Source organism: Orcinus orca, chromosome 14 (genome assembly GCF_937001465.1).
Source record: "Orcinus orca chromosome 14, mOrcOrc1.1, whole genome shotgun sequence".
NCBI classification, from domain to species: Eukaryota; Metazoa; Chordata; class Mammalia; order Artiodactyla; family Delphinidae; genus Orcinus; species Orcinus orca.
This window is the reverse complement of record NC_064572.1, coordinates 90,387,352-90,408,416: the sequence shown is the minus strand read 5'-3', so window position 1 is coordinate 90,408,416 and position 21,065 is coordinate 90,387,352. Positions and strand designations below refer to the sequence as shown.

Here is a 21,065-nt window from a genome sequence, read left to right as displayed (position 1 = left end):
AGTGAGTTGCATGACATGAGATCAATGTACAAAAAATCAACTGTACTTCTATATACTAGCAACAAACAATTGCAAATTAAAACTTGAAAATACCAATTACAATATCACCAAGAATATGAACTACTTAGGAATATACCCAACAAAAGACATGAAAGATCTACACACTGAGAACTACAGATGACCACTGGGGCAAATTAAAGGCCTAAATAAATCAAGAGATGCTCTGTGTCCCTGGACCAGAAGCCTCAACATCATTAATACATCGCTTCTCACCAAACTGATCTCTAGTTTCAATGTAATCTCATCCAAAGCCTCCCGAAAACTTGTCTGTAGAAATCGACAAGTTTATCCTAAGACTCATGTGGAAATTCAAAGGACCTAGAAGAGCCGAAACAACTTTGAAAAAGGGTAACAAATTTGGAGGACTGACACCACCTGATTTCAGATTTATTATAAAGCTACAGGAATCAAGAAAATGCATTGGTGTTAAGACAGACAAACAGACGAATGGAACTGAATAGGGAGACCAGAAATAGATCCACAAATATATGGACAATGGATTTTTATCAAAGCAACTCAGTAGAAAACAGTGAACTTTGATCCATACCTCATACCATATGCAAAAATTAACTCAAAATGCATTATAGACCTAAATGTAAAATCTAAAATTATAAAACTTCTAGAAGAAAACATAGGAGAAAACCTTTGTGACCTGGGATTATGCAAGTATTTCTTAGATATGACCCCAAAATACAAAATATAAAATAACCAATAGATAAATGGACTACATCAAAATTTAAAACTTTTCTTTGAAATAGAGAGCACAAAGGACAAACGACAGACCGAGAGAAAATACTTGAGAAGCACACATCTAATAACGGACTGATATTCAGAAGACATAATGCACCCTCATACGCAAGGATAAGCAAATCACCCAATGATCTAATGGGCAAATTATTTGAACTTCACCAAAGAAGAAACATGGATGGCAAACAACCCTCTGGGGAATTTCAAATTAAAACAACAATGCAGCCCCTACAGGCCTGTCAGAAGGACTGGAATTCAAAGACCGACCGAGTGTCGTCGGTGAAGACGTGGGGCAGCTGCGTTCACGGTCTGCAGCCGCCCGGGGAGGGTGCGGCATTTCACAGCGAGTTACACACACCCCACCACGCGATCCCGCCATCTCACTCCTAGGTAGTTACCCAGGAGGAATTAAAGCCTGTGCGTATGAAAGGTCTTGTACAGGAACGTTCATAGCTGCATTATTCACAACAGCCGAAAACTCAAGCAACAAAAATGGCTGTCAACAAGCAAATGTGGCAAATCCATACAACAGAATAAAAAGGGTGAACTACACGCCACAGGGACGTGATCCCATTTACATAAAACTGACTGACAGGGACAGAAAACAGGTCAGTATTGCCTGGAGAGGAGCGGGCGGGGGCGGAGAGGAGGAAGCTCTGGGCTGGTGGAAATGCACGTTCTCTTGGTCGTGGTGAGGGTTTCCTGGGTGTGCACATACGTCAAAACTGACCAAACTGTATGCTTTTTATGTGTGCTATTTAGTGTGTCAATTACACCTCAAGAATGCTGTGTTTAAAGAAGGAAAAGCCTCCCACAGAGAAAACCCCAGGCCCAGAAGCAACAGAATCAGCAATGTGTGCAAAACATACTAATTACGTCCAAGCTGGCTTTTCTCCAGGAGCGCAATGTCGGTTTAACGTGAGAAAATCACTGTAAACTCCCACATTGAAATACTACGAGAGAAAAATCACAGTCATCTTCAGAGATGCAAAAAAAGTATGTAACATTCAATATACATTTGATAATAAATAAATAAGGTAAGACTTTGTAAACTAGAAGTGGGAGGGAATTTCCTTAATCTGATAAGAAGTGTCACCAGAACACAGCTCACAGCCAACGTCCTACTTTCTGAGATCAAAAACAGGCTACTCTCACCATTTCTATCTGACTTTGCCCTGGAGGTCTTAGCCAGCGCAGTAAGTTAAGAAGAAAATCATAAGTGTTGGAAACTGTCATTCTCGCAGACAAGGCCACTGGGAATGTGAAAATCCAGAAGAATCTGCAGATAGGTTAGCAGAACTCAGAAGAAAGTTTATCGAGATAACTGGATAACTTGTCAATAAACAAGTCACTCATTTTTCTATATGTGAGAATAGACAGAAAATGAATTCTTTTAACTAGATACACTTTATAAAAGCAACAAAAATATTAAATATCTAGGAATTACTCTAATGAAAGAGGTGGAGGCTTTATGAGAAAACTGAGTGACACTGAAGGAAAGTTTAAGGAAGGAAGGAAAGGCACCAAGTTCACAGAAGACTCAGTCTTGCAAAGACGTAAAATTTTCCCGAATTAAACTATTGAAGGAGGGGGACTAGACGACAGAATGATTCTAAAATTTACACGGAATCCAATGAGTGGGAATATCATCCAAGTCAACTAGAAGCAGCCCTCAGCAGCCCCTTTTGGACGCGGTCCGTGGTGGTCGGGGGTCTCCTACAAGGGCCAGCTGGGCAGCGTGGGGTGGAAGCAGAGAGCAGCATCTAGGAGTACATTCCCTCCTCCCCGCAGACACCACCAGCCACCTCCAGGGGCCAGGCAGGCCTCCGTGGGGTGAGGAAGTGAGGGTGCCGGTTACCAAGGAGCAGAGGTGGGAATTTCCATGCTGATGCTGGAAGGAAAGGAGGTGAAGACCCAGGAGCCGAGATGGACGAGGGCCCTTGAGGTGTGCGGCTGGGGTGGAGAGCTCAGCGTGCCCTGGCGCAGAACTACTGGGTAAAGATAAGGTCTCTGGGGGAGGCAGGAAGTCCGGCCAGCCTGTGGCTTGTTTTCCGAGAAGGGGTTGGGGGTAGAGTTTAGGAAGCCTTCCGGGAAGGCAGCTCATGCTGCAGAGCCAGAGATGGGGGCTCTGCAGGGGGTGGGTGAGTGCCAACCCTGGAGGGGGGGGCGGCGCTCACTGCGGTGGGACCAGGGGTGCTGTGGGAGTGACCCAAGAAACAGGCAGGCCAAGAGCAGAAGCTGTGGGCCATGGGAAGCCGGGGTGTCAGTGCGGAGGGGCTGACGAGGCATGGGGTCCAGGGCCCTGGGAAGTGGAGGTTGAACCAGCGGCCGTGAGCCGAGAGGGCTGTCCACGGATGCCTGGGCTCCCGAGAAGAAAATCTCCAACCGTGAGCCAAAATCGTCAACAAACAAGCGAGAAGTCCCAGCAGTTCTGCAGCCTGAGGCAGCCCGTGCCGAACAGGCCTCCGGGAGAGACATCCGACCCGGGAGTCTCCGTGGGTGCGCGGCGGTGCCAGGTCCCAGGAAGGTAGGAAGGCGCAGCGGTGGGGAGACCGGCCCTAGGAGAGCAAGCCCTGAGCGGACTGGTGGCGCGGGCGGGCGGCCGGCCAGGGAGGCTCACGTGGGGCCGGAGCCACACCCCCTGGAAGGTTCTAGAGGCCTCTCTGCCGCAGGCAGAGCCGGGGGAGGCTGAGGCCACGGTGCTGCAGACAGAGGTCCACAGGGTGGGCGGCCCTGCACCGGAGCCCACAGCTGCGCCGCTGCGCCCAGGCCCAGCAGGAAGAGAGTGAGAGTGGACACACCACCCACACCACCACCACGTCTCAGCGTCCTCCCATGGTCATCAGGGCTGGCCACGTTCTCAATCGCTTAAAATTACATCCTGAATACATTAGCTCTGGCATCCTGAGAACATGGTGGACCAGGAGAGGTTAAGGACATCATCAACAGCTAAAGAAGACCAACCTCACCAGCCTCGCTGGGGCTCACTCCTCCCCCCCGCCACCTGCCCGCTCCAGGCTCCTTTCCCATCCCACACCCTCGGCCGTGGGAGGCCCCAGGCCTTGGGCCTCTTCTCAGCCTCGTGAGGAAATGCCATCGTGCCCAGACGGACCCCCGAAGGCTCTCCTCCACCCCCAGCCCAGCTCTGGACTCCAGTCTCACACGTCCACGTCTCCACCTGACTGTCCTTTCATCTCCAAATAAGCATACAGAAAACTTACTTCTGACTTCCACCGAACCCCTCAATCCCACGGCTCCCAGAGCCTGGGACTCCTGGCTCTTCCACACCTACGTCCAATCCATCAGCCAAGCCCACGGGTCTGGCCCAGAATCCATCCTGTGGTGGATGTGACTGACCCGCCACAGTCACACTAGAGTGCACTCCACAACCTGCAGCCACAGCCCCAGACCAGACCCTGGCGCTTCGTTCCTTTAAAGCAAAGATGCATCTGGCCCCGCTCTGGTCAGAGCCCTGCACCTCTCCCTGAGAAAGCCAAGCGCCGAGGACACCAGCAGGCTATGTGCACTGACCACTGAGGGGCGCCCACCTCTGAGCTCGGCCGTGGTTCTGCCCCAGGCCCCTCCCCAGCACGTAGCCCACGCCGCAGCACCCTGAGGCCTTTGCAGTCACCATTGGCTCTGCCTGGCCCTCCTTTCCCTGCTATCTCCAGTGCCCCTGGGCCCTCAGGAGTCGGCGCGAGCCACAGCCCTGCCCTGCACCCGGCACGCGTCACCACCCGTGGACCCCAGGAGGGCCTGCTCACCAGCCTGCCATCCACCTCCTCCAGCACCCCAGCTCCACGTGGCAGGAACTTGTCTGTTCACTGCTGCATCTGAAGTTGAGAGCCCAGGCGGAGACCAGTGAGGACCCAGCAAACGCCTCTGAACAATGAAGGAGTAAAGGACTTCTGTAAAATGACTTCGGGGCAGAGGGACACACAGCCAAGCTACCCCCACCCGGGACCAGCGGGGCAGCTGGAGTGGCAGCAGGGCCCTCTCCCACCTTTAAGGGGCCGGTAAGCTGTCCCCTGCAGCCTGTGGGACCCCTTCTCTGATTCAGCACAGAGACTGATGGCGAGGTCTGCGCCCCACGTGCCAGGAAGCGGCCGAGGCCCCTTGCGGGTTCCTGGGCAGAGGGTCTTAGGGCCGACACCCCTTCGTGCCTCACTAAAGGGTTTCTCCGTCCACCTCATGTGACCCTCACAGTGGACCACCAGAGAGCAGGGAGGTAGGTGACCATGCGGCCGGCCGGGAGCCCCAGCCACTCGGAGCAGGCAGCATGGAGCCCACCCAGGACAGCAGGGTCTGGGGCATGGCCCAGGCCGCTCCTGTGCCCCCGGCTCTGGCCAGGGGTGGGCAGTGGTTTCTACCCAAGCCCCCTCTGCTGCACTGAGCAGCTGCTGGATGGCAGGGTGTCCACCTGCACCCACATCCTGCCTCTGTCACACCGGCTGTGGTCCCACAAGGACAGCAGGGGAGGGCAGGTTTCCCTCTGGGCGCTGATTCCCGCCACTCTGGCTGACAGAGCTAATCACAGGACAGGAGGGCCCCTGGGCGGAGGCCTGGCCTCCCAGGAGGAGCTGCGGGCCGTGTGGGTGTCTTGTGCACCGGCCCCTGGGACGGGTGGGGGCTGGGGGGGGAGGAGCCTGGCCCTGTCCTCCCCCGCCTGCCTCTCCCTTCTGTGGGCTCTTTTCATGTGAGAAGAAAGTGACTGAGGACTGACGTCAGCCTCCCATTTAAGACTCGGTTATCCTTTGGAAACACACTCGTGGGCTGGGAGGTGGGTGGTGTGGGCTCCCAGGCTGCCCAGCCCCCGGCCGCTCTCCCCGCGCAGAGGAGGCTGTGGTCCGCTGTGCTTTCCCAGAAGACCAGACTCCCGTTGCTGTGAAACAGGGACCTCAGAGGAGGCGCCTGCTTCCATCTCAGGCATCGGCTGCTCTCTCCCCCGAGACAGTCTCTTTATTGTGGAGGGAATCTCTGCAGCCAGGCTCATCCCTTTTGCATCCTCAGAGCTCTATCCTGGGAGGGATGCACCTGGATGGTCGCAGGGAACACAACAGTCCTGGGATGGGGAGATCCGCAGGCCCGGCGTCCAGAGCTGGGTTCAGCTGTCAGCAGGACACACGCTGCAGGAGCCCCTGGTCAGCCTCTGCCTGCCCTGACCCAACCGAACACCCGTGCAGAACCTGAGTCCCTCTGAGCGCTCGGGACCAGGTAAGGAGCCGCGTCTGCCAGGCCCCTGCCCCAGAGAACTGTCGGGTGCCCCATGACAGGTGAGCAGAGCGTGGGCAGGGCTGGGGCTTGAACCCAGCCCTACCGCCTGAGACTGCATCAGTCTTAGCACAGGTGGAGTTGAGGGTGTGTGTGCCTGTGTTCCCGTGTCCGAGCTCATGCCTGTGTGTGCCCATTCCCGCAACAATGGGCAGCGAGCCAGCCAGGGCTGTCGGCAGCCGGGTATGTGTCTTGACTGGCCCCCGTGTGCAGGGCAGCGTGTCTGTGGTAGGGGGTTTACCCTTGTGTCAGAGCCGTGTTTGTCCATGTGTTTCTGTGCAGGTGGCGTGTGTACAGGGACGTCTGAGTGTCTCTCTGGGGCACGGGCACTGCCGTCTCTGTGTCTTCATCTGCCTGGGGGTGTAGTGTCCACGTGAATGCCTGCTCTGCTCGGGGGCCTGTGGGCTGGGCGCGGAGGGTGCAGGCACCTGTGAGTGAATCTAAATCTGGGGGACGGTGTGTGGCTCTTGCGCTCATGTTGGGTTTGGGGAACACGTGTGTTGACTGGTACATGGTGGTGCAAGACGGGGACCTTGTGGTTTGTCCCCGTGCATCTGTGTGATGAGAACTCAGGCCCACCTCCCACCCCATCAAAGAAGTGGCCCTTCTGCTCCATCTTTCAGACTGAGAAACAGGAGCTGGGTGAGTACAGATCTCTGTTCCAAGTCCCACAGCCAGTCAGCGGCAGCTCAGAGCAGACATGGCTGTCAGGAGCCATAGTGGGAGAGTGGAGACGGGGGCCCGGGGTAGTGGTACCCAGGCCCTGGCCACACCGGCGGCTGACACCACACCACCGAGGTCTGATCAGGCTCCCTCTTCTGCCTGGAGTCACCGCCGCCCCTGTAGCCACCAGGCACCCCAGGGTCCGTAGCAGGTGAGCTCAGCCAGGGTCCTGCCATGACCCCGCGGGACAGCTGAGAGAGCAGAGGCGCGGGGAGGGCAGCTGTCCTGTCCAAGGCTCAGGTGGCCGGGGGAGGGCAGGGTTTGAACCCGAGCTGCCCATCCCAGAGCCCACACCCTGGAGCTCGGGGCCCTGCTACCTCCTAAAGTCTTTGCAGGATGAAAACGGGGGGTTCCTGCCACCTGGAGCAGACACGAAACAAGGGCAGAGATACGAGGCTGAGGTTTCTGTTCTCCAGATACATCCTGCACACGTGATGCAGCCTGTTCCAGCAGGGGCCAGGGCTGGCGGCAGCTTCTCCCCTGTTACAAGGAATTGTCTTCACAGGCTTGAAAGGACCAGATCCTAAAGACAGAAGTCGGCTCCCCTCCCGCCCTCGCTGGGCAGCCGGCTCTCGACTGGGTGTTACTTCAACGTCAAGTGTGTGGACCCACACAGGGCCCCGTTCTGAGTCCCGTACAGTGCAGACAAAAAGCTAAAACCCCAGCCACACTACAAATGAGTGGACTGACTTTTATTTTGCCCGCGCCATGTGGCATGTGGGATCTTAGTTCCCCAACCAGGGATCGAAGCCGCGACCCCTGCAGCAGAAGTGTGGAGTCCTAACGACTGGACCACCAGGGAAGTCCCTGGACTGACTTTTAAATGGGCTTTGGAGACCTGGAAGCTCACTAGGATGTCTGGAGGGCCCGTTCTTGGGACGGAGGGACAGGCTGACGTGGGGCAGGGGGTAGGGACCCAACAGGAGGGAGCAGAGCAGCTGCTCTGGTGGTGACACATGCCCAGAACTCCAGAGACAGAGGCCCAGGGAGGACCCACCCAGATATCTGATGGCGAGACCCCAGTCCTGCACCCTGGTCCCTCCAGATGGGAGCTTGGATGGAACTTCTCTGAGAAAACTTCCCACGAATGCCCAGAACCAAGGACACTGACAGTGGGGTGCCCCAGCCCAGTGACCCTTCCTGGGTATAGTCAGCATTTTGGGCCTCTCCAGTGCAGGCTGAGAGCTGAGGGTCACCAGACATCTGATGAGAGCCTCTAGCAGGCAAGATGGAGCGAAACTAAGGAAGGACTGGAAGTCAGAGGAAGCAGAGCTCAAAGGGAAAGAATTTTGTGAATATCCTCGGACATGAGAAAACATGGATTGCATTGTTGAAACAATAAAAACTTTTTAAAAAGAGAGAGAGAGAGAGAGTGTGAGAGGGAGAAACTTGCAAACTGGAAATATGATGGCAGAAATAAAATTTCAGTAAGGATTGGAAGTGAATTGAAGAAATCGTTCAGAAAATCAAGGCAAGAATTGACATGCAAAATGGATACCAAACACGTTTTAAAATCAGGGAATTGGCCCGGAGATCTGATATCTAAGCAAGAGTACCAGAGACGCAGAGGAAACCGTGGGGAGCTCCAGACCCAGGCTGGAGAACTGAGCACTTCAGATTAACCTTTTCCTGGAGGACAACCAGATAAGGGGAGTGAACCACGTTTTAATCCTAAAAGCAGCAAAGGGACAAGAGTCAGTGAGAAATTGCCAGGCTGAGGAACAAAGACCACCGGTGTCTAGTGCGGGGAGCCCAGACTCGGCCCTCAGGCCAGCTGAGGCCCTACAGACCCCACAAACACGGTGACCCTGCAAACCCACAGCCTGCCTAGGGAGGGGCTGCACCCTGGGAACGAGGGTGACTCAGGCAAGATCCAGCTCCCTGGGGCCCAGGACAACAAGTCGAGAATCCTCAGAGCATGAAAGTGCAGACTTTGAACTCGGAGTCACAGGATCCTAAACAACCAGCACCACCATGTGTCTGGAGGAAGTAAAAACCAACAAAAATCCCTTCTGGAGGGAGGGATTACATCAGAGTAATGCCAGTCATTCCTTCAAATATTGCTTCAAATATCATCTTCAGCACAAAATCAAAGGTGAGAAGGCGCGTGAAGAAGTGAAAGATGACGAGCAGCTGCCAGCATAGGACTCAGGAGAAACTCGACGAAACAGCTGTATTTACGAAACCCAAGGGGGCAGAACAAGCAGAAGCGGGAGGACACAGTAGACTGAACAGCCATCAACTTGACCTACTTGACACCTAGAGGACACGCCACAAGACACAGAAGAATACATGCTTTTCAAGTGCACATGGAACACTTACCAAGATAGACCCTTATTCTAGGCTGTAAAACAAGTCTCAAATTTAAAAGAATTGAAAGTGATGCAGTGTATGTTTCTGATCATAATAGAATTAAAATAGAAACCAATAAAAGAATAAGATATCTGGGAAATCTCCAAATATTTGGAAACAGTACACTTCTAAATAACTTGTTAGTTAAATGAGAAATCAAGAGAAATAAGAAACTGTTTTTAATGAATATAAAAACACAACATATCAAAAATTGTGGGATTCTCCTAGAGCAGTACTCAGGGAAATTCATAGCATCAAACACCTATGTTAGAAAAGAAGAAAGACCTTAAATCAATGATATCAGCTTCCATATTAAGAAACTAGAAATATAATAATAAACTAAGCACAAAAATAAGCAGAATAAAGGAAATAATAAAGATCAGAGCAGAAATCAGTGAAATGGAGCACAGAAAAAAAAGAGAGAAAATCAATGAAAACAAATGCTGGTTCTTTGAGAGCATCAATAAAATTGATGATACGGGGATTTGCCACTTGTACAGACATTCAGGACCGACTGGCACAGACCTCAAAGGAGACTCCTGAGGGGGCTCTCTTCTGCCCCGCCAGCTCTGGCTGCTGTGCTCCTCCCCTGGTCCTGATCAACAGCACCTGTGTGGACCTGGAGAGGTGCTGTAGGTCTCAGGTTACTCTCAGTGAAGACCTGCTAAAGCAGACACAGGAACGCCTTTCAGGTAACTGCTGATTCTAAAAATATTTTCAATCTTACACCACCCTTCCCTTCACCACCTATGTTCTTCTACGCTGAGCAACGAATCACCACAAACCTAGTGGCTCAAAACAACACACATTTGTTATCTCACGGTCTCTGTGGGACGCTGGCCTAAGCACAGCTGAGCTGGGTCCTGCTCAGGGCCCCAGGCTGCAGTCAGGTGGGCTGAGTTCTCATCTGAGGCTTGACCAGGGCCGGACCCTCAGGCAGAATTTGTCTCCCTGCAGCTGTGGGACTGAGGTCCCACTTTCTTTCTGGCTGCTCTCAGCCCGAGAGGCCACCGCCGTGCCCTGCCTTGGGGCCTTCCCACAGGCCTTCTCATGAGGGTGGCTTTGCTTCTTCAGGACCAGCAGGGCCAAGCTCAGACAGCGTCTTACAGGACGCACCGTGGTTACGGGAGGGACAGCCCCCCACCTTTGCATGTTTACTGGTTCCCATCCACCCTCAGGGGCTTTCTGTTGTCCTCAAAATATTAGTAAAAATGGCCTGGAGATGAGCTGGGTTCACTCAACACCCTAGAGCTCCTTTGCCCAGACAACTGTTGGCCAAATTTATACCTAAGCCCTTCCTTCCACTGCTTAACCTCATAAAATTCCCTTTTCAAAAAATCTTTATGGGACTTCCCTGGTGGCACAGTGGTTAAGAATCCGCCTGCCAATGCAGAGGACACGGGTTCGAGCCCTGGTCCAGGAAGATCCCACATGCCATGAAGCAACAAAGCCCGTGCACCACAACTACTGAGCCCATGCACCTAGAGCCCGCGCTCTACAACGAGAGAAGCCAGTGCAGTGAGAAGCCTGTGCACTGCAACGAAGAGTAGCCCCCGCTCACTGCAACTAGAGAAAGCCCACATGCAGCAATGAAGACCCAATGCAGCCAAAAATTAATTAATTAATTTTTAAAAAATCTTTATTCAAATTACAGAGGAGGGGAATGTAAGGTGAATTTTAACAAAAGTAAACCTTGTTTATTGATAATGATGAAGCTGATGTTACCAGGAAGAAATTTCCTACTATGTAAGTGCAGGGTGTAATGTTTTTCCTTAAAATGTTGACTTTAAAGAATGTTCCTTGCAATACAGGCAGCTAAGTCCAGATTTCCTTTCTGACCGTGGAGCAATTCCTGAGAAATCCTTGGATTACATGCCTCAAGTGGACAGGGACTGTGTCTCCTACTGCTGCATTTACACCTGGTATGGCGCACCTAGGACGAGAGCCGGGCCTCGTTAAACACCTGGCAACGAGCTGGACAATAAAGACCATGCTCTGGGGGGAGGGGAAGGTTCCCATCCACTCTCGGGATTGTGCAGCACGGGAACACAAGGCTACCCCAGGCCCCATCACCACACCACTGTCCCATTCTTCAAAATTAAGGTGCAAACACACTATTGTTAACTGTAAGCACCACGTGTTCAGCAGAGCTCCAGAACGTGCCTTGCATGACAGAAACTTTATACCCATTGAAACACAGCTCCCCTTTCCCCTCCCGCAGCTCCTGGCGGCCTCCATCCGCCTCTGTCTCTACGAGTTTGACTCTGTTGGTGCCTCGCATATGTGGAGTCACACGGCGTTCGTCCTTCTGTGCCTGGCTTATCTCACCGAGCAAAGTGTCTTCCAGGTTCATCCCTATTGTCGCGCATAGCAGGATTCCCTTCTTTTTTAAGGCTGAATAATATTCCATTGTACGCACAGCAAGGAAAACCATCAACTAAATGAAAGGACAACCTAGTGAATGGGAGAAAAATATTTGCAAATGATATTAACCACTTTGGAAAACAGTATGGAGTTTCCTCAAAAAAATTAAAATTAGAACTACCATATGATTCAGAAATTCCACTCCTAAGTACATAGCCAAAGAAAGTGAAAACACCAATTCTAAAAAATACACACACACCAATGTTCATAGCAGCATTATTTACAATAGCCTAGACATGGAAGCAACCCAAATGTCCATCGACAGATGAATGGATAAAGAAAATGTGGTATATATATACAATGGAATATTATTCAACCATAAAAAAGAATGAAATAATGCCATTTGCAGCAACATGGATGGACCTAGAGATGATCATTCTAAGTGAAGTAAGTCAGAAAGAGAAAGACAAATATCATATGTTATCAATTATATGTGGAATCTAAAAATATGATACAAACAAACTTATTTACAAAACAGAAATAGACTCACAGACATAGAGAATAAACTTATAGTTACCAAAGAGTTTGGGATTAACAGATACACACTAGTATATATAAAATACATAAACAACAAGGACCTACTGTATAGCACAGGGAACTATATTCAATATATTGTAATAACCTATAATGGGAAAGAATCTGAAAAGGAATATATATATGTATGTATGTATATGTATGTATAACTGAATCACTTTCTGGTGCAAGAGAATTGAAAACTGGTACTCAAGCAAATACTTGTACACGAAGGTCCGTAGCAGCACTATTCACATATTGCCAAAAGGTAGAAACAACCCTAAGAGATGGATAAAGAAAGAAAAGTTGGTATATACTTACAATGGAATATTATCCAGTCATAAAAAGGAATGAAGTATTGATTCAGGCTGCAACATGGATGAACCTTGAAAACATTAAACTAAATGAAAGAAGCCAGACACAAAATGTTACATATCATATTGATGTCATTTATATGAAATATCTAGTATAGGTAAATCCACAGACAGAAAGCAAATTGGGAGCTGACTGGTTCATTTTATGTTATGTGAATTTCACTTCAATTTTTAAAAAGGAAAAAGAAAAGAATGTCAAAAAAGAAGGAAATACTTAAAATATTTCCATGAATATATAGATGAACATTATTCTAACCTCAGAGTAGCCAAGAATGTCCTTTAAAAGCATGTGAATCAGGGACTTCCCTGATGGTGCAGTGGTTAAGAATCCGCCTGCCAGTGCAGGGGACACAGGTTCGATCCCTGATCCGGGAAGATCCCACATGCCGCAGAGCAACTCCGCCCATGCGCCACAACTACTGAGCCTGCGCTCTACAGCCCACGAGTCACAACTACTGAAGCCCATGAGCCTAGAGCCCATATGCTCCAAAACAAGAGAAGCCACCACAATGAGAAGCCCTCACAATGCAACAAAGACCCAACACAGCCAGAACTAAATTTAAAAAAATAAAATAAATTTATTAAAAAAAAATGTGAATTGTAAAAAAATAAATATTGAAAATTTTGACTGTGTTAAAATTATGACCTTTAACACCTCACCAGAGAAGATATACAGATGAAAAAGAAGCCTATGATAAGATGGTCAACAAAATTTACTAGAAAATTGCAAATCAAAATAAGCAGGGATGGGCTTCCCTGGTGGCGCAGTGGTTGAGAGTCCGCCTGACAATGCAGGGGACACGGGTTCATGCCCCGGTCCGGGAAGATCCCACATGCCGCGGAGCGGCTGGGCCCGTGAGCCATGGCCGCTGAGCCTGCGCGTCCGGAGCCTGTGCTCCGCAACGGGAGAGGCCACAACAGTGAGGGGCCCGCGTATCGCAAAAAAAAAAAAGCAGGGATTTCCCTGGCGGTCCAGTGGTTAAGACTCCGCGCTTCCACTGCAGGGGACACGGGTTCGATCCCTGGTCAGGAAACTAAGATCCCACATGCCCCACAGCACAGCCAAATAAATAAATAAATAAATTTTTTAAAAAGGAGATACCACTACTCACCTATAAGAACAGCTAGAATCCAAAAGCCTGACAATGCACAATGCTGGCAAGGATGAGAAGCAAAAGGACTCTGCTTCATTGCTGGCGGGAAAGCAAATGAAAAAGCCACTGTGGAAGATAGTTAGGCAGCTTCCTAACAGCTAAATGTAGTCTTGCCATGTGATCTAGCAGTCACACTCCTAGGTATTTGCCCAACTGATCTGAAAATTTATGCCCACGAAAAAACCCGCATGCCAGTGTTTACAGCAGCTTTACCCATAACCACCCAAAACTGGGAGCAACCAAGATGCCCTTCAATAGGTGAGCAAATAATAAACTGTGGTCCACTTAGTGCTAATTCCATCCAGTGGAATGTCATTTAGCACTAAAAAGGAATGAGCAATCGAGCCACGAAAAGACATGGCTGAATCTTAAAGGTACATTGCTAACTGAACGACACCAGTCTGAAGAGGCTACACACCGTGTGAGTCCAATTTTATAACATTCTGGAAAAGGCAAAGCTGTGGAGACAGTAAAGGTCAGTAAGTGCCAAAGGGCCAGGGGGAGGAGAGAGGGTTTAACAGGTGAAGTTCAGAGGATTTTAAGGCAGCGAAACTCTTCTGTGATAGTGTAATGGTGGATACATGATATTGATACTTGTTAAAACCCACAGAACTCTACTGTACAAAACGTGAACTTCAATGTATATAAACTTTAAAAAAAATCATTTAGGAGGCTCGGGGACTCTGGATGGAATGCAGAAGGTGGCAAACAATTGAACTGTATAAGGAATGCAAGAAAAACCTCACTGCAGGACGTGGGGTGTAAAGGTGCTAGTCTAAGTAACCTTGGAAATGAGTGGAGTCTGTAAGACCAATGGCAGGAGAAACTACACAGCACTGTGCTCTAGTTGACAAAGATTTTTCCTAACAGAGTACAGGTTAACAATTCTACCACCACTTTGCATGTACACTGGAATTGGACAATTAAGTTAATGGATGATGGGCAGTGGGAGCCAGGGGTTTCACTGTCGGGGTGGACATCTACAGATAAGCACAACACGGAGGATGGAATGGTCCATGTGGTGACGGATCAGAGGTGGAGACATCAGTAAGGTCTCCTGTTTGGCTTAGCACAGATACAGGTGTTGCATACAGAAATACGGGTGGTAGTGTGTGCACACAGGTTACTGTACACACAGGTCTCCTTGCTCTGTCAGGCAAGGGGGCCTAGAGATAACAGTATCCTAGTAGCGACAGGCACTGCTGGCACCCAGAGGTTGCTTTCTTTTTTTTTTTTTGGCCATGCCTCGTGGCACAAGAGATCTTAATTCCCTGACCAGGGATCGAACCTGTGCCCCCTGCAGTGGAAGCTCGGAGTGCTAACCACTGGACCACCAGGGAAGTCCCCAGAGGTTGGTTCCTAATATCATCGTATAATAAAAGGTACCAGGGCTCCTTGGGAAAATGGCTGATTCCAGGTATAGCAGGAAATGTGCAGGATGAGCCTGGGGCATCTCAGCACCAGAAAGTAAGTATTCAAAAGAAAAGCCAAAATGATGGGGCGTGTCCAAGGGGCCCAGGAATCATCTGAGAGCTCCCAGTGACAAAAGCTGGGATGGTTCGAGCAACAAAATAATTAGCATAGCATCAGGTTATAACCCAAAGTATGAAATAAAATCCATGAGTCTGTACTGATATAAAGGACTGATTGGATAAATAAAGAAATGAGGAGAAAAGACAATCTTCCATGCAAAAGAACTGCAAGTGATTTAGGTCTATATTCCTTTCTCAAGGAGGGAGAGCGTGACCGCTGCCCCCCCCCACCCACTCCTTAAGTGTGGGCTGATGTAATCATCTCCTTCCAGAGAGGACAGTGTGGAAGGCTGGTGGGTAACCTGACAGGAGAGATGACACACGGCCTCAGCCAGGTGATCAAGGTCAGCACCAGCACTGATGATCCTTGTTGACAGTATGGACCTCTGATACGACATGATGAGAAGGACACTTTATCTCTGTAGTCTTCCGCCCAAAGATCCTTAACCCCAGTCTAATCATGAGAAAAACATGAGACAAACCCTAATTTGGGGACATCCTATAAAAGAGATAACCCAAACTCCTCAAAACTGTCAAAAAAAAAGAAAAGTATGAGAAACTCACAGCCAAGAGGAACCTAAGGAAGCATGACAACTAAATGTAAAGTTGTGTTCTGGATGGGATCCGGGGACAGGAAAAGAACATTGGGTAAAAACTAAGGAAATCCAACTAAAGTATGGACTTTAGTTGATAATAATGTATCAATATTGGTTCATGAATTGTAACAAACATACCCCACACTAATGTAAGATATTAGCATTAGGGGAAATTGGGTATGGGGTGTACGGGAACTGTCTGTACTAAATTTGCAACTTTTCTGCAAATCTAAAACTGTTCTAAAATAACTGAAAAATTAAGAACTCTGTTCATCAAAAGACATCTTAAAGGAACTGAGAAAAGCTATAACCTGGGGAAAGATATTTGCAAAACATGGTAAAAATTAAAAAACACTAATGATGTGAATCAAAGATGAACCAAAAAATGAAGAGATAGACCATGTTCATGTATTGGAAGATTCAATATTGTAAAGATGTTAATTCTCCCCAAACTGATCTAGATTCAATGCAATTCCAATAAAAATTACAACAGAATTTTTTTCATAGAAATCAAGTAGCTGAATCTAAAATTTATGGAAAAGCTAAGGAACTAAAAGAGCCAAAGCTACTTTGAAGAACGAGAACAGTCAGAGCGCTCGCACCAGCTGCTTCAAGCCTGTAAAGCTGCCGTAATCGAGGCAGTGCGGCGTCAGAGAGGACGAGCTTAGGGACAAACGGAACAGAACAGGATCCAGAAATAGACCCATGAACACAGATCACTTCCCAATACAGGCCCATATTCTAGAGCATTAAATAAATCTCAAACTCTAAAAGATGCAAAATTATGCAAAGGATGTGCTCTGATTACAATGAAATTAAAATATCTGGAGAAATATCTCCAGAAAATTTCCAAATATTTGGAAATTAAATAACACTCTTCCAGACAACCATGGTCTATCTATATAATGGAACGGGCACAGACACCCTGGACATGCCTCAAAAACATGCTGACAGAAGCCAGAGACAAAAGAGGGGATATTGGGTGGTTCCATTTCTCTTACATTCTAGAAAGAAACAGAATTAATCTATGAAGAAAAGAATCAGAACAGTGGCTGCCTCGAAGTGGGGGATTAAGGGTTGACTGGGAAGGAGCATGCTTCTGGGGTGAAGGAAGTTTGTATCTTGATGAGGTGCGGGTTCCACGCATGTGTGCATTCGTCAAAACTCATCAAACTTAACACTTAAGGTCTGTGCACTTCACTGTGTAAATTACACCTCAGTAAAGAAATTTAGAAAAGGATATAAAGAGAACTCCTGCAAATCAATAAGTAAAAGGTGGCACCATGGAGAGAAATGGGCAAAAGACACACACACACACACACACACACTCACACACACAGGCATCTCACAGAAGCAGAAACACTCACTGACACTAACCATAGCAAGAGAAGCAGCCAAAGACGATTCACAGTGAGATGCTATTTTTAGCCTCCAAATTGGCAAATATTAGGAAATCCACCAACACCATCTGTTGTAGAGGATGTAGTTCAATGGTAGGAGTGTAATCCCTACAGCCACTTTGAGGAAAGAACTTGGCATTTTCTTGCAGTTGCATGTGAAGTTCAGCCCCAGCACTCCCATTCATAGGGGTGGCTGCAAGAGAAACCCTGGCACCCCGCACTCAGGAGCTGCGCACAAAGAACAAATGCACAGATCGTGAGGCAGACACGATAGAATGTTACTGCGCAGGTGTCAGAATGAGTGCAGTACAGCTGCCACAAAGAGTAAGAATCTTCGCAACAAAAAAAGCAAGACCCAGAAGACAGCACGTAGCATGATACCCTTTGTTATGACGTTTGAATACGAGCAAAACTAAGCAATGTGTTATCTATAATTAAAATGCTTTAGGCAGCAGGGGAACCCCCGTGAGTGGTCCCTCTGAGAGGGAAGGAGGGGTGGCAGAGGGGAGGAACTAAGGTCACTTATTAGCCACTGTGTAGGTCTTGAGTGGAGAGCAGGTTTACAAGAGTCCCTTACCTTATTTTATACCAACGAATGAATAAATGCTCTGCATGGAGAGGAAATAAAACGATTGCTATCGGGTAGCAGCCCCTCCCCTTTGGACCTCAGGGAAGGGCCTTGAGACTGGGAGCCAGTCTCAGGCGTCACCAGGGCCAGGACACCTGGAGGGCAGGTGACAGGCCGGGCTCTATTTGTCCCACCCCTTACATCATATTCCCCCCTCACAGTCCCTCCATGGACCCTGCAAATTGCTCTGAGTCCCGCTGGTGAGAATGCCAATTAGCGTCCTCCAGAAGACAGGGCTGGGGGGGGCAAAGCCTCTAATGAGCCCCAGAAAAGCCACCTGGGCCCTGAGGCAGCAGGACCCAATGAGATGCGGCACTTCCCCTAGACCCTCCCTGGAGACCTTCTGCGAGGGGAGGGGTGGGTTAGGTTGGCAGTGACCTTGGTCTTGAGGCAAAGGGTCTGGGGGTGCTACGAGGGCAGCACCTTCTGGGTGCCCCCAACACCTGCCACCAAGTTGCACGGCATAGACAGCAGGGCACGGGCTCCTGGAGCCCCCAGCCCTGATGTCCCATGTCCAAGCTGGCCCACCAACCCCGGTTCTGCAGCCCCTTCTCAGGCCCAGCCTCTTCTGCCGCATCGCCGACGGGTCTCACATCGCCAGGGACTGGGACACAGTCCTCAGTCCCCTCTGCACCCCCCACCAGCTCTGAGCCCTCCTGCAGCCCCTTCCCAGGTGGCTGGGCACCGTGCGCCATCAGTGGGGGTCTCCAAGCCCCTTCGAGGTGAGCCCGGAGCAGCCACCAGCTCAGCCCCGGCCCAGGGAAGGTCAATGTAGAAGGAACAGGCTGAGGGTTGCCCAAGAAGTACACTTGCCGGCGGGAATCACCCTCCCCCTCCAGCGCGCCCCCGGTCCTGCTGGACAGACCCCAACCTCGCAGAGTGGGGGAGGGGTTGAAGAGGAGCTGAGGCCCCAGGAGCCCCTCACCCACCAGCGGGGAGCACTGCCCGGCTCCGCCCAAGCCCGCCCACCTCCCTGCCACTCGCCCATCCGTCAGACACCCAACTCCTGGGCGTCCTGGCACGAAAGTCCCAAACTGCGAGGCCCTTGAAAGGCTCTGAGTGGACCGATTCCACCATCCCCCAAAGGCCACTTTGATGCTCAGAAAACACAGGATAAAGACCTCAGGTCAGTTCACGGAGAGTCATGTGGGGACACCAAAAGTGGGGATCAACCCTCCCCCCTCCCCCCAAACCCCCTCCCCCACACCCCTCCCCCCACACCCCCAGCCCTGCAAACCCCTGGCCCAGGTTTTGCTCACCCCTGGAGAGCCGGCTGGCCATCTGATGGAAGTGGTGTCCTTCCTGAGGCCTGAGGGGCCCTGGCCAGAGAGCAGCACAGAGCAGCACTCCCTGAGGGCCCACGTGGAGGAGGCCAGGGAAGTGCCCAGACACGCAGCCTAAGACGGCACACCAGGCAGGCAGAATGGGTCTTCTCTCCTGCTATGTGTACACATACACCTGTGTGTGAGTGTGTGTGCATGTACCTGGGGGTGTGTGCAGGAGTGCACCTGTGTGTGTGTGTGTGTGTGTGTGTGTGTGTGCGCACGGGCACACGCACTCCCATGCCTGTCCGTGTACCTGGTGCTGGGACAGGGAACAGTACGCACCTGAGAGCACCCACATGAGTGTGGAGGTAAGAGGTGTATCTGCGCGCAGCGGTGTGCAGGCACCGAGGCCCCCTTGCCAGGTGTTAGCTCAGGGCGAGGTGCGTGCTGGGCTGAGAGGGGGTCAGTGCTGCAGCGGCTTTGAGAAGGGTTACAGTGCCCCATGCAGCTCTCACGGCCCGGCCCCCTGCCCAGCACACATCACACCTGCATCTCCCCGCTGTCCAGGGTACTCAGAAGTGACCCCCCTGCCAGGGAGGGCTATGAGAAACTCCACCAACTCCACTGAGACCTTGGTGACAGATGTCATCCTGCTGGGCTTCCCTGGGCTGTGCCACCTTCAGGGGCCACTGCTCGGGTCATTCTTCACGATCTACATGGTGACTGTCCTGGAGAACCTGGCCATCGTGGTGACCATCAGAGCCAGCCAGCCACTGCACACACCCGTGTCCTACTTGTGGGCCAACCTGTCGGTGCTGGAGACCCTCTACACCTCGGTCACTGTCCCCAAGCTGCGGGCTGCCCTCCTGGCCTCGGCGAGGACCGTCTCCTTCTCAGGCTGCCTCACCAGCTGCTCCTCTTCCTCTGCCTTGACTCCCCTGAGTGCTTCCTCCTGGCCACCATGGCCTGTGACCGGTTCCTGGCCATCTGTCGCCTGCTGCGCTAGCCGGCCATCACGGACTCGAGGCTCTGCTGAGTCTAGCCCTCAGCGCCTGGCTGGGTGGCTTCCCGGTCTCCTTTGTGTCCATGGCTCTCACCTCCGGCCTCAGGCTCTGTGGCCCCAACGTCCTCAACCACTTCTTCTGTGACATCTCACCCCTGCTGCGGCTCTGCTGCTCCGGCACCATCACCATCGAAGTGCTGGACTTCGTGGCAGCCCTGGCTGTGCTCGCGACCTTCCTGCCAGTGACCGTGGTCTCCTATGCCCACATCGTGGCCACAGTGCTGAGCATTCCAGGAGGCTCCGGCCACCACAAGGCCTTCTCCACCTGTGCTTCCCACCTGGCGCTGGTGGCCATCTTCTACACCACCACCATCTTCACGCACGCCTGGCCTCACGCCGTCAGCTCCTTCGACTTCAACAAGCTGGTGTCCATGGTCTACTTTGTTGTGACCCCACGGCTCAACCCCAACATCTACTGCCTGCCGAACCATGACATCAGCGAGGCCCTGGCCAAACCCCACCAGGCCCCTGGCCCCTCCTAGCACCAGCTACAGGGGGAGGAACTTCAAATCCGTCCCCCGGCATCTGCTCACAGCCACCAGCCCACACCAGGCAGGCCATGGCTCTCTCCCAGTGCAGCCAGCAAGCTCCTCTCTTCCCCCCTCACCCTGAGACGGGAGCACAGTGGGAGCTGCCGAAACTCCGAAGGCTCCAGCTGCCTCTCACAGGGAGCTTCAGCACCCGATCAGGGGACAGCTCCTCAGCCCAGGATGAGCTCACTCCGAGCTCCCGGGAAGGTCCCCCTCCACCTTCACTCCCCCGACCACCTGTGACCTGGTCAATCTCTGGCTTTCCCCCACGCCTGGAAGCTTTCAAGATCTTCTTGTTGTGTTTGGTGTCCAGGGTATGCTTGTGTGTGTGTGTGCGTGTGTAGTTATCATGCTTGGAGTTTGTCACGCTTCTAGAATTCGAGACTTGCTTTCTCTCATCAGCCTTGGAAAGTTATCAGCCATTACCTCCTTA

At 51.0% G+C, this 21,065-nt stretch overlaps 1 long non-coding RNA gene and 1 pseudogene across 1 annotated transcript; both read left to right on the top strand.

Moving 5' to 3' along the window:
• Positions 1-2,996: 2,996 nt before the first annotated feature.
• LOC117199882 (uncharacterized) lies at positions 2,997-11,481 on the top strand. Its single transcript, XR_004481226.2, has 3 exons — positions 2,997-5,035; positions 5,818-6,952; positions 7,218-11,481. It is a non-coding gene; the product is annotated as an uncharacterized LOC117199882 (long non-coding RNA).
• Positions 11,482-13,862: 2,381 nt separating this feature from the next.
• Positions 13,863-20,744, top strand: LOC101284224 (olfactory receptor 6-like; annotated as a pseudogene).
• The last annotated feature ends 321 nt before the right edge of the window (positions 20,745-21,065 follow it).